We start from the raw sequence: 24,288 nt of genomic DNA, 5'->3' as shown, positions 1-24,288 counted from the left end.
ATAGATGCCCCCTCTGTATATCCCCTCTGATAGAAAGCCCCCTCTCCCCCTATGTTGCCCCCCTTATAGATGCCCCCCCCTTATAGATGGCCCCTTCCCCCCCTTATATATTGCCCCCTTATAGATAGCCCCCTCTCCCACCCTCCTATAGATGGCCCCCTCTCCTATAGATGGCCCCTTCCCCCCCTTATAGATGGCCCCCTCTGCTATAGATGGCCCCTCCCCCCCCTTATAGATGGCCCACTCTCCCCTCTCCTTATATAAATGGTCCCCTCTCCCCCCCCCTTATAGATGGTCCTCTCTCCCCCCCCTTATAGATGGCCCCCTCTCCCCCCCCCTTATAGATGGCCCCCCTCTCCCCCCCTTATAGATGATCCCCCTGTTTCCCCCCTTATAGATGGTTCCCTCTCCCCCCCTTATAGATAGTCCCCCTCTTCCCCCCCTTATAGATGGTCTCCTCCCCCCCCTCCCTATAGATGGTCCCCCTCTTCCCCCCCTTATAGATGGTCCCCCTCCCCCCCTTATAGATACCCCCCCTCTAGAAGGTCCCCCTCTCTTGCCCCCCTTTATAGATGGCCACCTCTCCCCCCTCCTTTATAAATGGCCCCTTCCCTCCTATAGATAGCCCCCTCTTTCCTTTATTAAAACAAATAAAAATAAATAAAAAAACACACACAACTCACCTAACAACGCGCTCCCCCGGCGATCCTCTTCTTCTTCAGCCTCCGTCTGCCCCGGATCATGCGCTGCTGCCGGGGGTGTCGCGTCCTATCCCCGGCAGCGTGCGCATCATAGAGTTCCCTGTGCTGGGACCTCCAGCACAGGGAGCGTCTCTAATGTGCGCTCCCTGTGCCAGAGCAGTGAACTCTATGATGCGCACGCTGCCGGGGATAGGACGCAACACCCCCGGCAGCAGCGCATGATCCGGGGCAGACGGAGGCGGCCTCTTGTGACCGCAAGCAACACAATGCTTGCGGTCACAAGAGTGATTGATGAGGGGGGGCCTCAGGGGCCCAGCGGGCCCCGCGGGCCCCCCCTTGTGGCGGGCCGGGTCGCAGCGGCGACTGCTGTGACCCTGGTAGTTACGCCACTGCCCAGAGCTGTACGGGCTGTGGGGTGTTGGGACAAAACAGGGAAGACCATTTTATTCCACACTAGACCTGCATAATTTAAACCCCAGAATTTGGTCCACAGTAATAATGCCACAATATATTATAGACCCCATTATTAGACCCCCAGCATAATAGAAACACCATTATCAGGCCATCTGTATAACACAGATCCCACAGATGTCTCACCGATTTTTCCCTGCCCCTACTTCTGCATCAAGGCTTCACTTTCGGGATAAAATGGTGATGTCACGACCCGACTCCCAGAGCTGTGCGGCCTGTGGCTGCTGGAGAGGATGATGGCAGGGGGACACTGAGGGACACAGGGCACTGGGGGGACTCTGAGCATCCCCCTGCCATCATCCTCTCCAGCAGCCACAGCCGTACAGCTCTGGGAGTCGGGTCGTGACATCACCATGTTATCCAGGAAGTGAAGCCTTGATGCAGTAGTAAGTGCAGGGAAATAAAAACTTTATAAGCATTTCCCATAATAAGTGTATATTGGTGATTTGTATAACTTTTGGGGCGCAATACAATACTTTAATAAAAATTTATGCTGGACTTCTTTAAGCTTATGGGGAAGGGGGAGCATGCTTAGTATGGCACCTTCATGCTGCATTTTTTTTTAAAAGTGTGTGTGTGTGTGGGGGGGGGGGGGTGTATGAAAAGACAGATGAGCTATTTATGGGAGATTGGACTTTTTATTAGCGGAAAAAATATTTCATAGTCCTCTAAGAGACTTCTATGAGCAATGCACATATGTACTACATACATTGGTGGTTGCTGAAGCCTTAAAGTGACACTGTCACCCCCTTTGTGCATTCTGACATCTCTACACAGGTGTAAAGGGTAAATGTAGCGTTTTCATACCTTATTTCATATCATACGTCATGGTGCTTGTTCAAGTAAAAAGTGTCCTTTTATCAACTGCAGATTGTATTAAGTGGGTGTGGCCTCGCAGCATTAGCGCCACTTAGCCCCGCCCAAAATGGCACCATTGGCACCGCCCCCTTGACGTCCATTGGTTGGCCGACGTAAAGGGGGTGGGGTCTATACCTTTCGGCCAGCCTGTTCCAATGGGCGGCGAGGGGGCGGGGCCAACTGTGGTGTTGTGGGCGTTGCTAAGTGGCGCTAATGTCGCGAGGCCCCGCCCACTTAACACAATCTGCAGTTGATAAAAGATGACTTTTTCCTTGAACAAGCACCATGACATATGATATAAAATAAGGAATGAAAACCGCTAAATTTACCCTTTACACCTGTGTAGAGATGTCAGAATGCAAAAAGGAGGTGACAGTGTGACTTTAAGTAAAGGATTGCCGAGACGGGATCAGCATCATTACGTTGCTGAGGCCTGCTCCAGCAAGTAGGAAGGTTGCATTGCGGTGGGGGGATCCCATTACTGGACCACTGGGGATGCTTTTTTAACAGCAGTCAGTTTTGACAGCAGCATTTAAATATCACTGTGCAGAAATCAATAAGTATCAATAGTTCAAGCGATTTTAACACAACATACTGCAATCGTATCTCACCAAGTTCACCAGCACTGAGCTTTCTGACCCCTGAATTCAGCGTTTTAGGTGCTCAGACAGTCTCCAAAATGTAGGGCTAGTTCCCTCTTTTTCCTGTTCACTCATCCCCATGGCCCCCATGGTTATAATGGACTCAGTAAACCCATCTCTTTCACTTTGCTGCTTTGTAATGTAGATGACTTTCCCTGAAAATGAACAGATATTAAGTGTGTGTGGGGGAAAGGGGGGGCTGGAAAAGAACTTTTTGAGTACAGTAAGAGGCTTTTTTTCCTACTAAAACCTATTACAGAGTCTCTTAAAATTTCTTCTATTGTTGATTTCTGCAAAAATATTTTACATAAGTTACACTTTAAATGGTTAATTAGCCCATCTGACGATCAGCCCTCGCTGGCTAATAGCTGCTGATAGCAGGCAGAGCAGTACAGTGCAGGGTCACGGCGTGATCCCTCTCTGTATCCCCTTATTGACCCATTGGTGTATGAGTAAGTAATGCGTCCTTAAAGGAGAAGTCCAGCGACATATTTTATTAAAGTATTGTATTGAACCCCCAAAAGTTATACAAATCGCCAATTTACACTTATTACGGGAAATCCTTTTAAAGTGCTTTTTCCCGGGGGGCGTGGCCGGATGCCGGAGTGAGCAGCAGCACACCTCAGAGCTCCGCCGGGGGAGCGCCGCTATCCGAGGATTATCTCAGCCATCCGCACTCATACTCACCCTGAAGATGTCCAGAAGGGGGTCGCAGAGGTCCCGCACCCGCTCCAGCTCCGTTGGTCCGGTTTCCGCCGGTCCCCTGGATGCTTTTCTAGCCGGAGACGGAGGCCCCAGGAAATCCAAGATGGCGCCGGCAACGTGGCGCGCCTCACAGCAGCCTGCGGGCTCTCCCTCTTCCTCCCCTGCGCACTCCACCAGCAGCCGAGACTCCCACAGGTCAGAGGGACAGATAGGGGGTGACCGGGAGGCTCCGGTAGCACACTCAGCCGGGACACCGGACCGGCCATCATACTCAGCGGCGGTCCGGTCCGGCCTGGCCGCTGATGAGCAGGAATCCCTGGGCGAATCTGAGCGGCCTACAGGGCCCCCCTGCTCTTCCACCCCGGCTCCCACAGATACCCCTGCAGGTATGGAGAAGCCCCCTCTCCCCCAGCGACAACATGGGCCCAACAAAGGGACCCCGGTGGTCCACCCTGGCAGACCTTTCTCCCCCTTGCCACACTGGTTCATACAGGACACAGGAGATGGCCCACATATGTCCAAGCATGCTACGGTCTCCAAGGCTCAGACCGATTCATGGTGGTCCACTAGATCATCTCCCTCCGAGTTTGAGGATCCCATCTTGCCTGGTCCCCCTACAGACTCTGCCTGGCGTCAGTACCTACAAAATATCCCCACTAAGGATGACTTTAAGTCCCTTATCCATGAAATGCGTGCTTGCAGGTCTGAAATAACTGCAGTTCACAAGGACTTACAGCAAATTGCACAAAGAGTTGATAACATTGAGGAAGAGCATGATGCTACTAGGGTCCATGTAGCTGACCTACATACTACTGTGGTAGCCCAACATGAGGCCCTATGTGACTATCAGCGCCATTTAGAAGATCTGGACAACCGAGGTCGCAGACATAACATCAGAGTGCGTGGGGTGCCTGAGGTAGAGGGAGAGGAAGATGTGCAGAATACCCTTGTGACTATTTTTAATGGCATACTGGAAGCGCCACCAGACCATGTGATAAAGATGGACCGAGCTCACAGAGCTTTGCGACCCAAAGACAGGTCGACGCAACCGCGAGATATTATCTGTTGCATCACTGATTATGCTCTGAAAGAGGCCATAATGGCAAAAGCGAGAGGACTGGATCGTATCGTCTATACTGATGCTATGGTTCAACTACTTCCTGACCTATCCTGGGTCACTTTACAGAAGAGAAGGCTGCTACGGCCACTGTTACAATTGCTCAGGGATTCTAATATCCCTTACCGATGGGGCTTCCCGTTCAGTCTCATAGCTCGCAAAAATGGTCGCTCTGCTACTCTCCGTTATGGTGTAGACCTGCAAAGTTTCTGTGACACCCTAGATCTGGCAGTCCCTGATTTGCCCCATTGGGAAATGGTCCCTCTACCCCCTCCACCAGCACCGGTATGGTCCCAGGTCAGACCGAGGCGCAAGAGGACCCAATCTAAAGACTCAAACCAACCGGTTTCTAAGTCGCCTAGTCACCGGAAAATCTGAATCTCAAGCCCGCATTGAACTGATTCTACATACTGCTTCATGATGGGACACATCACACTGTTTTTCCTTCCTCCTTAGGTTTTGCTATTGAGTGTTTGCATATTGTACTATACTGTTTTCCTCAGCCATATGCCTTAGTTAATACTGTTTTTCTATGGGCGTTCCCCCGGCGCCGCTGTTTTTAGATGACTACTGTGATGTCACTGCTGACCCTGCTCCACCTTTTCCCCCTACTGCTAGGGACTATTATGTCTCTTCGTGGCCTGTATACAGGTCTTGGAGAGGATTGCTATATTCTACCTGTGCTCCTCTCTACTACTTTCCCTTGTTGGAGCAGGTACCCTACTACCTCTTCTCTCTCCCCTTTTCTACTTCTTTGGTACCCTCTGTGCTATTCCTCATATTTTCTTTGGTTCTCATCTCGCTTTTCTGCTGTTCTCACCCTAGTAGGAGCTGTGGGTGTCGGGTTGGTTAATATGTTTACCCGCCCCTGCAGCTATATGGAAAAAGTTCCTATGGTTATGGTTTCTAGTTGGTATGTGTTGTCATTGTGTGTTCCCCTATTGTGCCTCCCTGATTGTCTGTCCCTCACCTATTGCATTTTATTTTCCAGGCCTGTCCAGGGGTGCCGTGTGGCTCTATGGCGATTTTTCATGAATATACCTTTGCCTCGAGTGGGTCTGAGGGCGTTCAGGTTTGATCTCTGGCCTTCCCCCCCCCTTCACTTGCGGTATCATGCTAGTATCCTCTACCTTAATGGGCGGTCATGGTGCGCTTCCTGACACTTAATGTTAAAGGCCTGAACTCGAACCGTAAGCGTCGACTTCTGCTGAAAGAGCTGAAGGCGTCCCGAGCGGACATTGTGTATATCCAGGAGACGCACTATGACGGCTCAGGTTCATTTAATTTTATTAAACACCTGTTCCCCACGACCTATTCAGCCTATAGAACGGACAAAAAAGGGGGAGTGGCGGTTCTGATTGCTAAAGACTGTCCATTCACGGTCTCCCAGTCGGTCCTTGATCCTCAAGGGAGATATGTGCTCCTGGTGGGGACCCTTAGAGACTCCCCCATGGTGTTATGCAATATATATTGTCCTAATACGGGACAGATTCCCTTCCTCACCCGAGTATTGGCTGAAGTATCTAGAGCTCAGCAGTCTGTATCCTCCCCGATACTTTTAATTGGGGGTGACTTTAATGTACCATTTTCCCCGGGAATGGACAGGCTCTCTGTATCTCGTGGCCCTCCTTCCTCATCCCTGAATCAACTCTCTCAGAGGTTCAGGCAACTTATCCGTAGGTATCATCTTTACGATCTCTGGAGGATCTCCAACCCCTCGGACAAAACGTACACGTTTTATTCTCCGGTCCATTTTACGCATACGCGTATTGATTATTTTTTTAGTAATATCTTGGGTCTAAGGGTGTTGGACTCCTCCGAGATCTTGGGGATTACTTGGTCGGATCACTCCCCGGTCACTCTTACCTTTAAAACCCTAATTACCCCTCGTAGAATATGTCATTGGAGACTAAATGAATTCCTAGTAAAAAATCCGGCCCATCTTGACTCCCTGAAACAGTGTATCCGTAATTATTTCACAGAGAATGAGGGAAGTGTTTCATCCCTTTCCACCCTCTGGGAAGCCCACAAATCAGTGATTAGGGGGCAATGTATATCCTTGTCCTCTAAACTAAAGAGAGACGCTCGTCTTAAGAAGCAGGAGCTGATAGCCCGGACGCGAGAGCTTGAGCGTGCTCTAGCATCTTCACCCTCGGTCTCTATATTACGTAAATTAGTGGATGTGCGATCTCAGCTGAAGGATATGATGGTTCTTCATGTAGACAAACTGCTGGTTTATACCAGACATAAATATTATGAAAGGGCTAATAAGGCCCATAGCTTACTCGCCTCCCAACTTCGAGACGCCAAAGCTCTGGCCTCTCCCCAGGCGGTTAAGGACTCTACAGGGAGTCTACAATATGCCCCTGATCGGATAGCGGCTATATTTGCTGACTACTACACCAAACTGTATTCCCTGCCCTCTGGGTTGCCGTCAGATCCTTCAGCTAGACAGCAAAGTCTTACCCAGTTCCTAGAGTCCTGTCAGCTACCGACTCTTGCGGATACTGACAGAGAGGAACTTAACTCCCCTATATCCCTCGAGGAACTTTCGGAGGTTTTAAAGGACCTACCGAATGGCAAAGCCCCTGGGCCTGATGGCCTGCCATACATGTACTACAAGAACCTAGTGACTGAACTGTCTCCTTATATGCTGCCCCTATACAATTCCTTTTTGTCTGGGTCTCCTATCCCCCGTACAATGCTAGAATCTTTTCTAACTGTTGTCCCGAAACCAGGGAAGGATCCGGCAGACTGTAGTGGCTATAGACCCATATCTTTGCTTAATGCAGATTTGAAGATTTTTACTAAATTACTGGCAAATAGACTGGGGGCCCTCCTGCCGACTCTCATTCATAAAGACCAAGTGGGCTTCGTGTCCTCGAGGCAAGCTGGAGATAACACTAGACGCACCATTGATCTTGTAGAGGTCCTTCACAAAACTAGATCATCAGGTCTCCTTTTGGGACTCGATGCGGAAAAAGCCTTTGACAGGCTGAGTTGGCCTTTTCTTCGAGCCACGTTGACTGCCTTTGGTATCACGGGGCCGTTTTTTACTGCCGTTATGGCATTATACTCTGACCCTGAGACGATGGTGCGTCTCCCACATGCGACCTCTCATAGACTACCCATTGGAAATGGGACTCGGCAGGGGTGCCCCCTCTCTCCCCTCCTTTTTGATTTATGCATAGAACCCTTGGCAGCTCAGATTAGGTTGTGTGCGGACATACAAGGCATCCTAGTGCAAGATAGGGAATTTAAATTATCCCTCTTTGCTGATGATATACTCTTGACCCTGCGCAACCCCCATGTTTCCCTTCCCAACCTCTGTAGAATTCTTGACAGCTATGGGAAATTGTCGGGATATAAGGTTAACCAGACAAAGACTGAAGCCCTCCCTATTAATTTGCCTACATCAGTTGTGGAGACTCTTAAACGAACATACCCCTTCACGTGGCGGGATAAGTCGCTTAGATACCTGGGGACGAACATCACACCTTCCTTTTCTACGCTATTCAAAGCCAACTTCCTCCCTCTTTTTAAGGACATTACAGGCCTTGTTACTAAATGGGCATCCTTACCTCTCTCTTTCTTTGGTAGGATTACAGCGGTAAAGATGTCCATTTTACCCAAAATACTGTATCTCATGGAGACCCTCCCGATCCCTATTCCTAGATCTGCCCTTAGGAGCGTCCAGTCCACCCTGTTTAGATTTATATGGAATAAAGGCAGACATAGAATCCCCAACTCAGTCATGCTCTCTAAAACCACTAGAGGAGGTCTGGGAGTTCCGGACCTGTACCGATATTATCTGGCTACTCATCTGCGTAGAATCCCGTCCTGGACGACCCTTCAGGCCTACTCGAGGTGGTTTGAAATAGAAAAACTCTGGATCGCTCCCATCCACCCCTGCATGTTGCTTTGGTCTCCCCTGACAGAGGGACCTGGTCCTACTCTTTTAGGCCCTATGAAACACACTAGAGATGTGTGGGTTTCTGCTGGACGGCTTTTCCCGTTGAGATCCCCCAGGACGCCATTAGTCCCTATTTTATATAATCCTAACATCCCCGAAAGTATGCGGGGGGAGATGATTAGACCCTGGCAATCGGCTAAGCTCTTCCATCTGGCGGATGTTGTAGATATATTTAAAAGAAAGCTGTTACCCTTTGCTAAGCTGCGTGATAGATACCTTCTTCCACCACAGGCCTACCCCTATTATGTCGTACTGGCTCGATGGCTGGGGGATCTCCACGGAACGGAGCCGGTCTCTAAGCCTACACCGTTTGAGTGGTTATGTAAATGTACGAAGACTACTAGAGGTTTGATCTCCGACATATATGATCTTCTGACCCCTTCGGCGGACGATCCCGCTTCTAAGCATGCATATATGATTAAGTGGGAAGCCTATCTGAATAGGGAGCTGTCTCCTGAGCTCTGGAGTATTATTTGGTCTCGTGCGGCCAAGTCATCCTCTTGTGTGTCTTATAAGGAGAATCAATACAAAGTTTTAATGTACTGGTACCATACCCCAGACTTACTACACCGCATCTTCCCTCAGGTGTCCATGTTGTGTTGGCGTTGCTCTCGGGGCCGGGGGACCTTGCCACATATATTTTGGGACTGTGCTCTCTTACAGAATTACTGGAGGTCAGTAAAAGAGATTGTTCACTCGGTCTTATCTATAGATTTGCCGCTTGACCCCCTCCATTATATTCTTAATGTACCTCCTAAGCACATAAGCAAACCTGCAGCTAAGTTGCTGCTGCATATTCTTACAGCTGCTAAATGTTTAATAGCTAACTGTTGGAAATCAGCGGTCCCCCCGTCCCGAGAGCGACTGGTGACTAAAATTGCAGATGTCCGCCGCATGGAGTACTTGTCGGCTCTCAATGAGTCTAGGATGGAGAAGTTTGAGAAGGTATGGGATCCTTGGGACAGTGCCTTTCCTATACCTGTATGACATGGCGAGGGATAGGCCCTTCCTGTCCCCTTCCCCCCCCCCCCCCCCCTTCCTTCTGTGTCCCCTCCTGTGATTTGTTTGGTCTATTTGTGTTGATTAATGTGGTTAGATTGGAGTTTTAGGCCCGAATTCTACATCATGATTATTATATCTTCTGATGTTCCAGTTATATGGCAGTTTCTTCTAACCGTCAAGTTCGAGCCCCTCATTTTGTGAAAATATGGTTTGAACTGCTCTATTGGCGATAGATGATTTTGACTCATGTTTGAGCCGACTCACTGTGATCTATCCTGTCGTGTCTGTTATGTGTTATAATTGATAAAACTTTCTGAAAATAAACAGTTAAAAAAAAAAAAAAGTGCTTTTTCCCTGCACTTACTACTGCATCAAGGCTTCACTTCCTGGATAAAATGGTGATGTCACGACCCGACTCCCAGAGCTGTGCGGGCTGTGGCGCTGGAGAGGATGATGGCGGGGGGACACTGAGGGACACAGGGCACTGGAGAGACAGTATGCTGGTATTCAGTCATGGTTAGTGGTACTGGTAGTGTATTATTTGGCTGTATATATCAGTATCATCTATAATGCTGGTTTCTGTATAGTGACTGTAGTACATAGTGTGACTATGTTGTATGACGTTACAGCATTTGGGGTCCTAGGTCTTCCTAGGTCTAAAACCGTCCCTAATGATGTCGACTGCTTCTCATAGCAAGGTGACCACCGTGTTACACTGAAGTGTGGGCACCAAAACATTCTCTCTGTTGCCATCACATGGGCTGCTCCTAGGTATCCTATAAATTATAATACAATTAACACATTTTGCAAGATGTTCTAGTGCACGTTCAGCCTGCTGCAGAGGCAGATGGAACCTAATTATAGACAAGTGCAGCAGCGGGGAATTCAAACTCCCCAACGCTGCTTTGTGACTGTGTCAGGAGGTCACTGCTGGCCATTTATAGCAGTGTGTGTTCTGTCCTGAAACAACAGTGGCTGCTAATGCTTCATAAGAAACTATAGAGAATTCAGATCCTGTCTTTTTACTGAATGTATACATGTATACTACATATAGTGTTACTATGCAATGATCATATGGTTTGATCTAGTGTATCAATATTCAAATAAAAAATAATAATAATAATAACAATAATAATAATGACTATTTAACAATAATAATAACTATTCATTTCGAAGCCCTCGGACGTAACAGGCCTACGACCAATATGACCAATGAGGATGTCACTGTTAAAGGGATGTACCAAAGTTGTTTTTAACCCTTTAAAGACAGATCCCAAAATGGCCTGAAGGACTAGGACAATTTTCTATTCAGTATTTTAGTTTTTTCCTCCTCGTGTTCTAAGAGCTATAACACATTTATTTTTCCAGCTACTGGGCCATGTAAGGGCTTGTTTTTTCAGGAACAGGTACTTTGTAAAGGCACCTTTTCATCTACCATACGATGTATGATGAAACCCTCAAAATATCATTTATGGGGTGAAATTGGGAAAAAAATACAATTCTGCAAATTGTGGGGGTTCCCTGTTTACGTAATGCACTTTACAGTAAAACTGACGTTTTATCTTTATTTTATAGGTCAGTCTGAATACAGAGATATACATTTTATACAGCTTTTCTGAGGTTTCACTATGTTTAATAACAGTAAAACTTTTTTTCACTATGTTTGATAACAGTAAATCTTTTTTTTTTTTTTTTGCAAATAAGTGTGATTACAATGGCCCTTTTTTTGACTCATAGCGTTTCTATTTTTTCACGTACGGGGGTGTATGGGGTGTCATTTTTTGCACCATGATCTCAAGTTTTTATTAATACAATATTTGTGTAGATGAGATATATCGATCAATTTTTATTCATTTTATTTTAAATGAAATGTAATAAAAATAAACAATCTTGGCGTTTTTTAACCGCTTTTTGTTTACACCACTCACCGTGCGGGAACGATGTTGATTTATTTTATTAGATCGGACTATTATGCACACTACGATATATAATATGTTTTTTAGTTATAAAATGAAATAGGGGGGTGATTTAAACTTTAATTGGGGGAGGGGCTATGTCATGTTTTTTAAAACTTAATTTTTTTTTTTTTTACACTTTTTATGTCCCCTTAGGGGACTTTAACATTTTTACTTTACATTACATACACTGATCATTGCTATGTCATAGCATAGCATTGATCAGTGTAATCTGCAATCATTGCATAGAGCCTGCCTGTGCAGACTCTATAGTATAGAGTGATACAGAGATCGCTAATGTGACTGTCGGGAGGAAGGTGAGAGACCTCCAGCAGTCAGATAGAATCAGGGGCGGTCTTGGCATTTCTGGGGCCCCCAAGCAAAGTCATGTCTGGGGCCCCCCCATGCCCCCCTCCTCGACATGCGCTGCCCCCCCCCCCCAGTAGTCCTCTTATAACCCTCCTACCACCATACAGAGATTACATATCACCTCAAAACTGCTATGAACAAAACAGGAAGATATTACCAATGACGCCATAACATAATACTGCCACACCATGACCCCTATCACTACAGACCCTATAACAGAGTGCAGTTACATCCAGTGACTTACAGGAGGCGTCTTCTCTGATCAGAATCTTTTACTTCTTTTTCTTTCTCTCCCCATCCAGCCTGGGCCACCTTGAAGTCTTCTCCCGGCTGGTAATCTTCCCTCCAGAATCTGTCAGAGAAATATTTTAGGCTCCAACACATACAGTAGTTAGGTCCCCTCTACGTCTATATAGTAGTTACGCCCCTCTGTGCCCCCACAGATTAAAGGTGTCCCTGTGCTCCCACTTAATTAGGTATGTCCTGTGCCCCAGTATAGTAGTAAGGCATATAGGCACTTCTGTGCAGTCCCAATGTAATTAAGACCGCTGTGTGCTGCCCCCAGTTATATAGACCCCTTGTGCGCTGCCGACAGTAGTAAATACCACTTGTGTGCTGCCCCCAGTAGTATATACCTCTTGTGTGCTGTCCCCAGTGGTATATAGACCCCCCTGTGTGCTCCCGCAGTTATATATAGACCTGTGTGATCACCCAGTTATACATAGCCCCCCTGTGTGCTCCCCCAGTATACTATATAGACCCCCTGTGTGCTGCTCCCAGTCGTATATACCCCGTGTGCTCCCCCCAGTTGTATATACCCCCGTGTGCTGCCCCCAGTTGTATATATCCCGTGTGCTGCCCCCAGTTTTATATACCCCCTGTGTGCTCCCCCACTTGTATATAGCCTCCCTGTGAGCTCCCCCACTTGTATATAGCCCCCCTGTGTGCTTCCCCCTTATATAGCCGCCCTGTGAGCTCCCCCACTTGTATATAGCCCCCTGTGAGCTCCCCCACTTGTATATAGCCCCCTGTGAGCTCCCACTTGTATATAGCCCCCTGTGTGCTCCCGTTTATATAGCCCCCTGTGCGCTCCCCCCGTTTATATAGCCCCCGTGCACTCCCCCACTTATATAGAGCCCCCCTGTGTGCTCCCGTTTATATAGCCCCCCTGTGCGCTCCCCCATTTATATAGACCCCCACTGTGTGCTCCCCCCGTTTATGAAGCCCCCCTGTGCGCTCCCCCGTTTATATAGCCCACTGTGTGCTTCCCCAGTTTATATAGCCCCCTGTGCGCTCCCCCGTTTATATAGCCCCCCTGTGCGCTCCCCCCGTTTATATAGCCCCCCTGTGCGCTCCCCCTGTTTAAATAGCCCCCTGTGCGCTCCCCCCGTTTATATAGACCCCTGTGCGCTCCCCCCATTTATATAGCCCCCTGTGCGCTCCCCCCGTTTATATAGCCCCCCTGTGCGCTCCTCCCGTTTTATATAGGCCCCCACTGTGTGCTCTACCTCCTATATAGTATATAACACAAAAAAAAACAAAAAAAAAAAACATTTTTACTCACATTTTTACTCCCTCTTGTGGCCGCGGGAAGTGTTTCCCCTGCGGTCACATAAGGCCGCTCTCCCGTTGTCATGGCACCGGCGCTCCAGTGACGCCTCGAGCGCCGGCACCAGAGACACAGCGCAGCCTCTTGTGACCGCAGGGAAAACACTTCCTGCGGCCACAAGAGTGACTGACAGGGAGGGAGCCAATGGCTCCTGCCCTGTCAGTGCCGCTGCTGCCTGTAACTATGTGCGCTCGTTACGAGCGCACATAGTTAGCCGCAGCGGTCTTGGGCACCAGAGTGGGGCGCCCCTGGATGTCGGGGGCCCCACGTAATTGCGTGGGATGCGTGGTGCCCAAGACCGCTACTGGATAGAATGATCGGAATAACACCACAGAGACAGCACCAAAGTCACTCTTAAAAGAGCTGCACCAAATCTTCGCTTAAAGGGCTGGCACCAAAGTCGCTCTCAAAGGGAAGGTACCAAAGCCGCTCTTAAGGGGACGGCATCAAAGTCACTCTTAAAGGGACGGCAGCAAAATCGCTATTAAAGAGGTGCTCTTTAAGGGATGGCACTAAAGTCATTCTTCAAGGGGCAGTATATAAGTCACTTTTGAAGGGACAGTAAATAAGTCGCTCTTAAAAGGGACAGTCCATATGTTGCACTTAAAGGGCTGGCACCAAAGTCGCTCTTAAAGGGAAGGTACCAAAGTCCCTCTAATAGGGAAGGTAGCAAAGTTGCTCTGAAAGGGACAGCACCAAAGTCACTCTTAAAGGGACAGCAGCAAAATCGCTCTTAAAGGGACAGCACCAAAGTTGTTCTGCAAGGGACAGTGCATAAGTCACTCTTAAAGGGACAATACATGAGTTGCACTTAAAGGGATGACACCAAAGTGTTTTCAAACACAGTATTTTCTGCTGGAAATGCACATCTAGTTATGCTAATTGTTATTTTTTTTTTATTAATATAGTGCCAGTATATTCCACAGCACTTTGCAATTCTAGGTGTACATATATAGATAAAATCAGACATTACAGAGATACTCATGTAACCATTAATGAGGGAAAGCTTACAGTCTATAAGGAAAGGGTTGTAGAGAAAAGGCAGAGGGGTTCAAGTGCTTAATTTCTACAACAGTCCATCCATTTTACTTTATATTCACTGATTATTACTAATTACTATTATTATTTTTTATACTTTTTCTAACAGGTTAAAAATTGTGCATTGAATGTATACAGAGTTGAAAGTATGTGTAAAACATATGGACCAAATCTATTTGTGACCACATCCTTACATGGACACATCTTCATTCCAGTGTCAGAGTGTAGATGACGTGCAATTCAGGTCAAAGTGACTTGTGTGTTTTTGGTCATATTATTGATGGTATTAGATGTTACCTTTATAGCTGCACCATGTCACAACGTAAAAAAAAGCCCAATCTGTGTCAAAGAGAAGTCTGTGGGAGTATACAGCTATGCACAACCCAATATTTACCCCAACAATATCTTACAGGAGAGGATTATCGTTCAATTTATCATTGGCCGTGCAACAAACTACCTTTATTAAAGTAATATAGCATAAACAAATCAGGAAATGACCAAAGCGGTGGATATATTGGCAGTCTAGAAATCTGTTGCCTTTGCCCAGTTTTATGCATTGACCCCATCACTTCAGCACCTTACTGTACTGCCTGATCATGTGAACAATATGGGGAAAATTGTAAATATTGTTTCACTTGTAAAAGGAAACATGTCATCACTTTCATGCTGCCTGAACCAGGAGTCATCCTGGTTGATAGATTGTTCTCTGTTTGGTTATAGAGATAGATCCATAAACCAAGGTCCTCGGGACAGGGAGTAGCTGCCAGGGACCTTTCTAATGACTCATGGTTCAGGCAGCATGAAAGTGATTACATATTTCCTTTAACAGTGATGGAAGGTCTCCTATCATATTTCTTGGTGGGAGAGGAAAAATGTCTGCCAGCAACAGCTAGTCTCTCCAGTGGGAAAGCAGAGATGACTTACAGGAGAATTCTGTTATAAAAAATACTAATAGACAGTTATTATGGGAAATGCACCTATAGTGCATTTTCCCTGCACTTACTACAGTATGGCGTGTTTAGTTCTCTGTAAAGTTGGTGACGTCACGTCCCACCACTGCTGCAGTCCACCTGTCCGTCTGCTAAAGGGATCACCCCCTCCATCCTCCCCAAGCTCTCTGCACCTCTCTCCACGGCAGCGGTTCTCAGCACTGCTAGTCTGGCAGCTGCAAGCTCCTGCCGATTCTCCCCTCAGCGGGGATTACCGCTGAGGCAGTGGCGTAGCTACCATAGAAGCAGGGAAGGCGGTTGCTATAAGGCCCGTGGAGGGAGGGGGCCCAGGGAAGATAAGAGCCTCCTGTGTCCTTTTGCTTAACCCCTTATTTACTGCAGTGTGTAAGTGACCCAGTGTTCTCTTACATGCTGCAAAACAAAAAAAAGGGTTAATACAGAAGACAATTAGCTCTCTGCCTGAGTACTCTGATAACCTCTGACATCTGTTCTCTGAGCTCCTGCCGAAGTCAGGGGTTATCAGTGCTGGAGAGAGCTAATTGTCTTCTGTATTAACCCTTTTTTGTGTTGCAGCATGTAAGAGAACATTGGGTTACTTACACACTGCAGTAAATAAAGGGTTAAACAAAAGGTAGTCTGCTCCTGCACCTATGTATATAACCATAGGATTCTGCCTCTGGCCACAAGAGAATTTTTTTTTTGCCCACATCACCGAGTATATGTGTGTGTGTGTGTGTGTGTGTAGGGGAGGGGGGCCCCATACAGTTTTTTGCTATGGGGCCCCATGAATTCTAGCTACGCCCCTGCGCTGAGGGTCTGGGAAAAGGGTGTAGGGAGCAGGGGGAGGCTGGGGGGGGGGGTGTTCCCCTCTGTGGAGAAAACCAGCAGAGCTAGCTGGGAGCAGCGGGAGTCGGTGGCTGCCGGACTAGTGGTGCCAAGGGCCGCCGGCATGGAGAGAGGTGCGGGGAGCTGGGGAAGGATAGAGGGGTGATCCCTGTAGCGTGCAGACGGACTGCAGCAGTGGTGGGATGGACTGGAGCAGCAGGAGCCGGCAGTTTATGTGACATGAGGTCACCAACTTTACAGAACTGAACACTCAATCCTGTAGTAAGTGCAGGGAAATGCACTACTGTTTAGGTGCATTTACCATAATAAGTGTCTATTAGTAATTTTCGTAACTTTTGTTGGGCAATAACATATCTTAAAATTGATTTTGTCCAAAATTCTTAACTCATTCTTAACCATCACTGTACACCTCTCAGCGAGCAGCCATAAGGCTTCCATATGGTTTCCCACCGTGGCGATGATGTGACCGCTGGGTTCCAGGCTGCTGTAGGTGTTGCTGGGCCTAGGAGTGACTGTAAGGGGATCTTTGCCCCCCCCCCCTCCGCTTAATTGGGGCTATGTCAGCCTAAGTTATAGGTAAAATCAGCAAATAAAAAACTACATAAGTCAACAGGAGCAGGGTTTTCTTTTGTGCCATTAAAATCGGCATATATTTCACGTGTGTCTCTTGCTGTGTGAACATACCCTAGCAGTGGTTTCCTGGTCTGAAGAAGTTTCGATATCACTGCAAATGGTGTTTAAAGCAGACAATAGTATGTGGCTTCATAATCTATAACATGTCATAGTGCATTGCACAGAAGACTAGCGTGAAAGGAATTTTTATAGATTGTTTTCCCATAAATGAAATATATGACATGTCACTCAGGCATGTCACAAAAATCTCACCAGTGGGTGTTTGTCAGCTGTGACCTCCACTGAGCCTTAGAATGGGGAGGTCCCATCCTTATTTTTCAATGAGAGGTGGATGCTGATTCGTGGTCACCATAGATGGAAATGGATGGGAGTTACAGAAGCCTACAAGTTCTCCCACCCAAAGGTTTAAGTAGCATCTATTTACTTCCATTCTCTGAGATGTCTAGGACAAGAAGCCTCTGATTTCTGGTATTGGTGGGTTGCCTCAGCTGCCAGATCTTCTGACAAGTCATAAAAGTCTTTTCTTGGAAAACAACTTGCTGTAAAATTCAATGTATACTTCCCAGGGCTCCAAAGGGCACCATAAAAGCTCCACACTCTAGTCCTGGGGTCATACAGCGTAGTTCAGTCATAGTTTTGGCCCTGAAGTTTTTTAAGGTCCCTACAGAATGAAAATTATGGCAGAACTAAACACCAACTGTTTTTCTTTGGGGCAGAAGTTCCATGAAGCTTGGTTTTACACATTTCCTGTATTCTTCTTCTCTGGTGCAACCTTAAAGTTTCTACAAGGTCCTTGCCTCAAACACTGATGAATGAATGATGCAGTTATATATTTAAACCCTGAGGTACACAACACCCTCCCTTTACCGAGGAGCTAAAATAGACCCTTCTAAGGAGCAAGATAGTTATATGCAAAAAAGCAGTGTCCATGGGGTGAGGGGAGGCTGAAGAGAGCAGGCCAGCTGCTCCCAGGGCTATAGTTTCCTCAGCTGCTGCCATTATTTTCAGACACACGTCCAGGTTGTCAAGTCGCACCGGCAAGGAGAGCGAAGACTGTGGTACAGACTTACACATAGTATTAGACAGAACTCACTTGGCCCATTTTGCATGCCCTTTATATGACTACTTTAATATCTCCCACCCCGATTGATCCTTGACCTTTTATATTGAATATAAGACAGTTCCGAGTAAGGTTGGACAACTGACCAGCTTTCCTGGAAGGTCACAACACTGATCCACCTCTCTATATATTTAAATAGTATTAATATTAATATGTACAGCAATAATATCACTATGTATAAAAATATTTCATCTGAATAATCTGAAAAACATCATGAAGAATGATAGATAAAAGTGACTTTTATGGGGACAGAATTAGACTCAGTTCTCATTGCCTTATTTTCAGTCTATAAAGAATTTATGTAGATTTTTTTTCTATAGATTCAAAGTGGGGGTGTGATCCTTCCTTTTCATGATAAAGTAATTAAAACACATTCATATTCAGTATTTCTGATCAACTTGATAGCCATGCAGTGATAGCCAAGTGTTACTGTTACTTAAAGAAACTATTGACATGTCACACAGACAAGTCAAAAGTTTTGATCAGTCGGGGTCTATGTGCTAAAACTGAGCTTCTTGTATCTCTTCTCTCTGCTAACCAAGCTACACCTGACATTTCAATCTCTGTTTGTGGTACAACCATAACCCTTAGGGCCCTATTACACCAACAGATTATCTGACAGATTTTTTTTTTAAACCAAAGCCAGGAATGGATTTGAAAAGAGGAGAAATCTCAGTCATTCCTTTATGACCTGATCTCTGTTTATAATCCATTCCTGGCTTTGGCTCAAAAAAATCTGTCAGCTAATCTGTTGGTGTAATAGGGGCCTTAGACAGCTAGCTCACTGCCTTGGGGTTATGTTTGGCTCTGATCTGTCTTTCCCTCTCCACATTCAGTCCCTTTTTTTGTTCTTGTCACCTGCATCTAAAAACCATCTCTAGAATCCATCCATTCCTCACTGTTGAACCAGTTCAACTAAAACTCTCACGATCGATCTGATTCATTCTGGAAGAATTGATCTGACTATATCTAACCTTTAATTATATATATCTGTATATGGTTCAAAAGGGATGCCATGATCTACATCATGAAGTCTAGTATATGATATCTAGGCTTTTTATCCCTAACTGCATGATATACTCCCACTGGATAACTGGTACATCTGAGGAGCACAGTGTTAATCTCCAATGGTTCTGCCAAGGAAAGACCTAGCACCCCTCCACCAGCAGAAGGGACAGTTTCCCTTGGCAAAGGGGACATCCTAACCAGAGGGTTTCCTTTGTAATAGGCAGGGATAACCAGTTTAGGGGCCTTACAGGTTATATATATTCTAAATATTTACTAGGTGCTTCTGTCTGTAATATATCTCATGTCTAATAAAGACTAAATTTTACCTTTGCCTACTGATTTTACCTCTTTTTTTTGTTACGTTCTTGTCTGGGTACAACAACCATGGAGATATCATTATTTGAACCTAGTCAGGGTCCTCCAACACAGTGATTTGCCTTTTGCAAAGACTAACCAAAGTATAAAGGACCTTTTACACTAAAAGATTTTATGGGTGGCCGCAAACAGCCGATCAGCGAGATAACATGGCACAATTAATCGAGAAACCTTGAAACTTGTATCATTCGTGTGGCAATGAAAACTGATAGCACAGATATGTTTATATCCATGCTGTCAGTTTCCAGATCACACAAGCTGTGCATACATACCTTCTGCACTGCTGTGTGATCTGGCATCCCACTCTCTGGCCTGAAGATAAAGCGGTGGCCAGAGAGCAGGACGGGAGAGCCAGAGAGTGGAAAGCCGGATCACACAGCAGCTCAGAAGGTATGTATGCACTGCTTCTGTGATCTGGAAACTGACAGCATGGATCAGAGGCGTAAATAGAAATAGCTGGGCCCCATGGATAACTTTTGATTGCAGGAGCAGGCAACAGGGCCCCCTGATAAGGTGGGCCCCTTAGCAGCTGCTTTAGCTGCTACAGTGGTAGTTACGCCCCTGGCATGAATATATAAATGTTTGCACAGGGAGATGTGCGGCCAATAGATTTTGCCCTATTCATACGTCGGCAATTCTCCCCGTAATTGTGGATCCGCAATTACGGACAGAAAATAGGATCAAGGTATTTCAATGGCCCCATTCACACATCCTTGATTGTGTACAGGGCTGTGATCCGTACCGCAAACAAAAAGGACAGGATCCCATAGGGTATCCCTAAGGCTGGGTTCACACTACGTATATTTCAGTCAGTATTGTGGTCCTCATATTGCAACCAAAACCAGGAGTGGATTGAAAACACAGAAAGGCTCTGTTCACACAATGTTGAAACTGAGTGGATGGCCGCCATTTAATGGCAAATATTTGCTGTTATTTTAAAACAGCGGCTGTTATATTGAAATAATGGCAGTTATTTACCGTTATATGGCGGCCATCCACTCAATTTCAACATTGTGTGGACAGAGCCTTTCTGTGTTTTTATTCCACTCCTGGTTTTGATTGCAATCTGAGGACCACAATACTGACTGAAATATACATATACTGACTGAAATATACATATACTGACTGAAATATACGTAGTGTGAACATAGCCTTAGGGTGTATTCACACCTCAGTATATTTTTCACTCCGCAAATTTGTGTTCGCTATTTTGTATTAGCAATCAGCAAATTTCCATCCGTATTAAATCCGTATTAGATCCGTATTTTTTGCTGATCTGCAAAAAAAAAAAAAATTGGTTAATAATAGTCTAGGTACTATTTGCGGATTGCGGATCTGTATTTTTTGTGCATCGCATCCACAAAAACACGGATCCCATAGGGTCTATTGGTGTGTCCGTGGAGGAATTTCACTAGGGCCTGTCCTTTTTTTTTGCAGTATGGATCACAACCCTGTACACAACTACGGATGTGCGAATGGGGCCATAGAAATACACTGAACCTATTTTCTGTCCGTAATTGTAGATCTGCAATTGCGGACGTGTGACTAGGGTCTTAGTCATGTGTGGAGGAAACCATGCCTATCATCTGCTTAATACTATTCCTGAAGTAAATCTTGGAAGTTGCAGCATCATGCTGTGGGGTGCTTTTCATCAACTAGGAAAGGGAGATAAAAGAAAGGTGAGTTCAGCAAAGCGCAAGGATATTCTTAGGGTACTATTACACAGAACGATAATCGGCCAAGCTCTATGTAATAAATACAACGATCAGCCGATGACAACAATCATCGGCTGATCGCTGATTTGTTAGGTTTGGACCTATTTTTGACGGGCGCCGACCGCGCACCGCTACGTGTAATAGCGATACGCGGGTGGTGACTAACAATATACATTACCCATCCATGTTCCAGGGCTGCTGCTGCGGTCTTCTTCTCCCCGGGTCATGTATATGGTTATGCAAGGGCTGCAAGGACATCGGTAACAATGTCCTTGCAGCCCTTGTTTAACGATTATCGGGCCGTGTAATAGGCCCAGTAAACGAGCGGCGATCTAGCAGATCGCTGCTCGTTTACAGGTATTATCGGGCCCTGCTCGGCCTGTGTCATACCACCCTTGAGGGCTTATCCTAGATTAGAAAACAGATAAACAGTGCCACTCTTGTCCTCAGTTTGCAATATTACATCTCAGTTCTACTGTAGTAAAAAGAGCGAATATGTAATACCAAATGCATCGTGTGGCACTTTTTCTTATGAAAGCAGACAGGTTTTTTTTTATCCTTAAAACCCCTTTAGTAAAAACCTGGACCTTAGATTGGGCCAAAGGTTCACAACCCAAGACAACAATGACCCTAAGCACGCAATCAAGACAACACATGAGTGGTTTATAGAAAACTCTGTGAATGCTCTTTAGTGCCCCAGCCTGAGGCTTTGTGGTGTCCCACAGTTAAAGCGACTCTGTACCCACAATCTGACCCCCCCCCCCCCCAAACCACTTGTACCTTCGGATAGCTGCTTTTAATCCAAGATCTGTCCTGGGGTCCGTTCGGCAGGTGATGCAGTTATTAAAATAAAATACAACTTTTAAACTTGCAGCCCTGTGTCAAACGGCCGTGGCCTAGAGTATCTGTGCCCTAACTTTGCACTACCCCTCCATCCCTCCTCCCCACCCTCTTCATCATTAGGAATGCCACAGGCAGGATTTTTCCTATTCCTCTGCAGTGAATACTACACAGGTGCATTAATGATCCAGCCCATGTGCCGTGTTCTCAAAGCTGATGAATAGGAGAAAATCTGCCTGGAGCATTCCTAATAATGAAGAGGGTGGGGAGGAGGGATGGAGAGGTTGTCCCAGCCTAATACACTCACACTCTAGGCCACGGCCGTTTGGCACAGGGTTAGAAGTTTAAAAGTTGTTTTTTAGGACAATAACTGCATCACCTGCCGAACGGACGCCAGGACAAATCTTGGATTAAAAGCAGTTATTTGAAGGTACAGGCAGTGTGGGGTAGGCAGATTGTGGGTACAAAGTCGCTTTAAGTACTTTAGGCACCTGTCGCAAAGCTATCCCTTCAGTGGTAATAATGGTACATGTTCTATTTTTACCACAAGGTGTCACTGTTATGTTTAACCTTTGTTATATGTTGCACAGCTGTAGTAAGTCAAGGGTTACTAATTTTGTACCACATGGTCTGTGCCAACCTATGAGAAATGTTGTTTTTTCCCTACCTATCTCTGCACTCTTTACACAACACGGCCCCCAGGGGACAATCAGTCCAGAGTAGACCAGCTGTAGTGTATGCATATGGAGAACTCAGAGACTTTCTTTACTAGAGTAACACTTCTACGTAAGATGCAGTGTGAAACACTTAAGGGAGGACAAGTCAGAGAACACCTCAACTCACGCCGTGAACATCTCTAAAAGTGCAGGACTGTATCCTAAACAGAGGAACTGATCTGGATAGAGCAAAGCAGCCAAGGTTCTACGTACTCTATCTCGCAGCGCAGGTGACACCGGGACACACTCAGACACTTTGCTCAATTCAGATAACCAAGACTGGGGCTAACCCTCGTAGGACTGGTACCCTGGCACTGCAGGGCAGAAGGTGGTTATAGCGACAAAGGTTGAAACACGGGCACAGGTATTCTTCTTTCAAGTATCTTCAAGTATCTCTTCTTCTAAGTTTCGGCAGAGCACACTACTAAATTGAGTCGGGGCTCTTCCAACAAATTCCTCTACTCTCCTGACAAACTCCTCAACTCTACTCTACCAAACCAAACCAACACTGCTGTTCTACCTCAGTACTTTGGCATCTCTCAGCACAGATTCAGTTAAAGCAAGTCTGTATTAGTTATCACTTATCCTATCATCCTGTATTACGAGATACTTACTAGTAAAGATCAGTTTATTTATTCAATGGGATAATTGCACCAGCACCCATAAACACAGGCTACACCGTCTCTGGGTCATTTTCCCCTTTCGGTGGGTGGCGGTATCGACAGTCCGGGTGTGTCATCTCTCCCCTCTGGACCACCATGATAAGACCCATCTCAACCCCATCACATTAGAGTTCAATACAACCAGCCACAAAAAAACTAAAAGCAGGTACAACACCATACCTGTGTGCTAAGTTAGCACTGGCGTCACCACCCTTGGCTGAGCTGTATTCCAACCACCGACATAACATCATCCCGGCGGTTGGGCACCGCACACCCTGGTGCACATCACAGCATCACAAACCACACCTTGATTCTGCAGAGACCTGAACATAGCTCCACTGATGGTCCACATCCAACCTGACAAAGCTTGAGAGGATCTGCAGAGAAGAATGGGAAAAAATAACCAAATCCAGGGGCGCAGTCATTGTGGCCTCATACCTAAGAAGACTGGAGGCTGGAATCACTGCCAAACTGCATTGTACATATGAAATTTCACATGGATTTTAAATTGAAATCTATAAGTATTGTGCACTGAAATCTGTCTGAATTCTGCTCTATACCATGTCCCACTGCCTTCAATAAGAAGGGACTAAAAACCTGCGTACCAGAAAAAAGTCACATCCCTTACTGACATGTTTCCATGCAGATTCTGTGTGGTAACCATGTGGAGTTTCAGGCATGAAATACTAGTATGACATACTGCAATAACACAATGTGTGTTGTTAATTAAAGAAGCAGTTCACAAAATTTTTATATTTACCACAGCTGATCGGCGTCCCGCGGCGCGGCTTCGTTCCGGTTCCGTGGTGCGCCATTCAAATCTGGCACGTGCTCACTTTAGCTTCTGTAGTGACTCCTCTTTGCCTTGTAATTGAAAGCCGGAAGTCACGCGCTTCCATAGAGAATGCATAGAAGCGTGTGAGATCCGGCGTATAATGACAGGACAGAGAAGAGGAGTCGCAGCAGAGGCGGATGTGAGCTGTG

Source organism: Dendropsophus ebraccatus, chromosome 9, assembly GCF_027789765.1.
Source record: "Dendropsophus ebraccatus isolate aDenEbr1 chromosome 9, aDenEbr1.pat, whole genome shotgun sequence".
Taxonomy (NCBI): Eukaryota; Metazoa; Chordata; class Amphibia; order Anura; family Hylidae; genus Dendropsophus; species Dendropsophus ebraccatus.
This window is presented reverse-complemented; position numbering follows the sequence as displayed.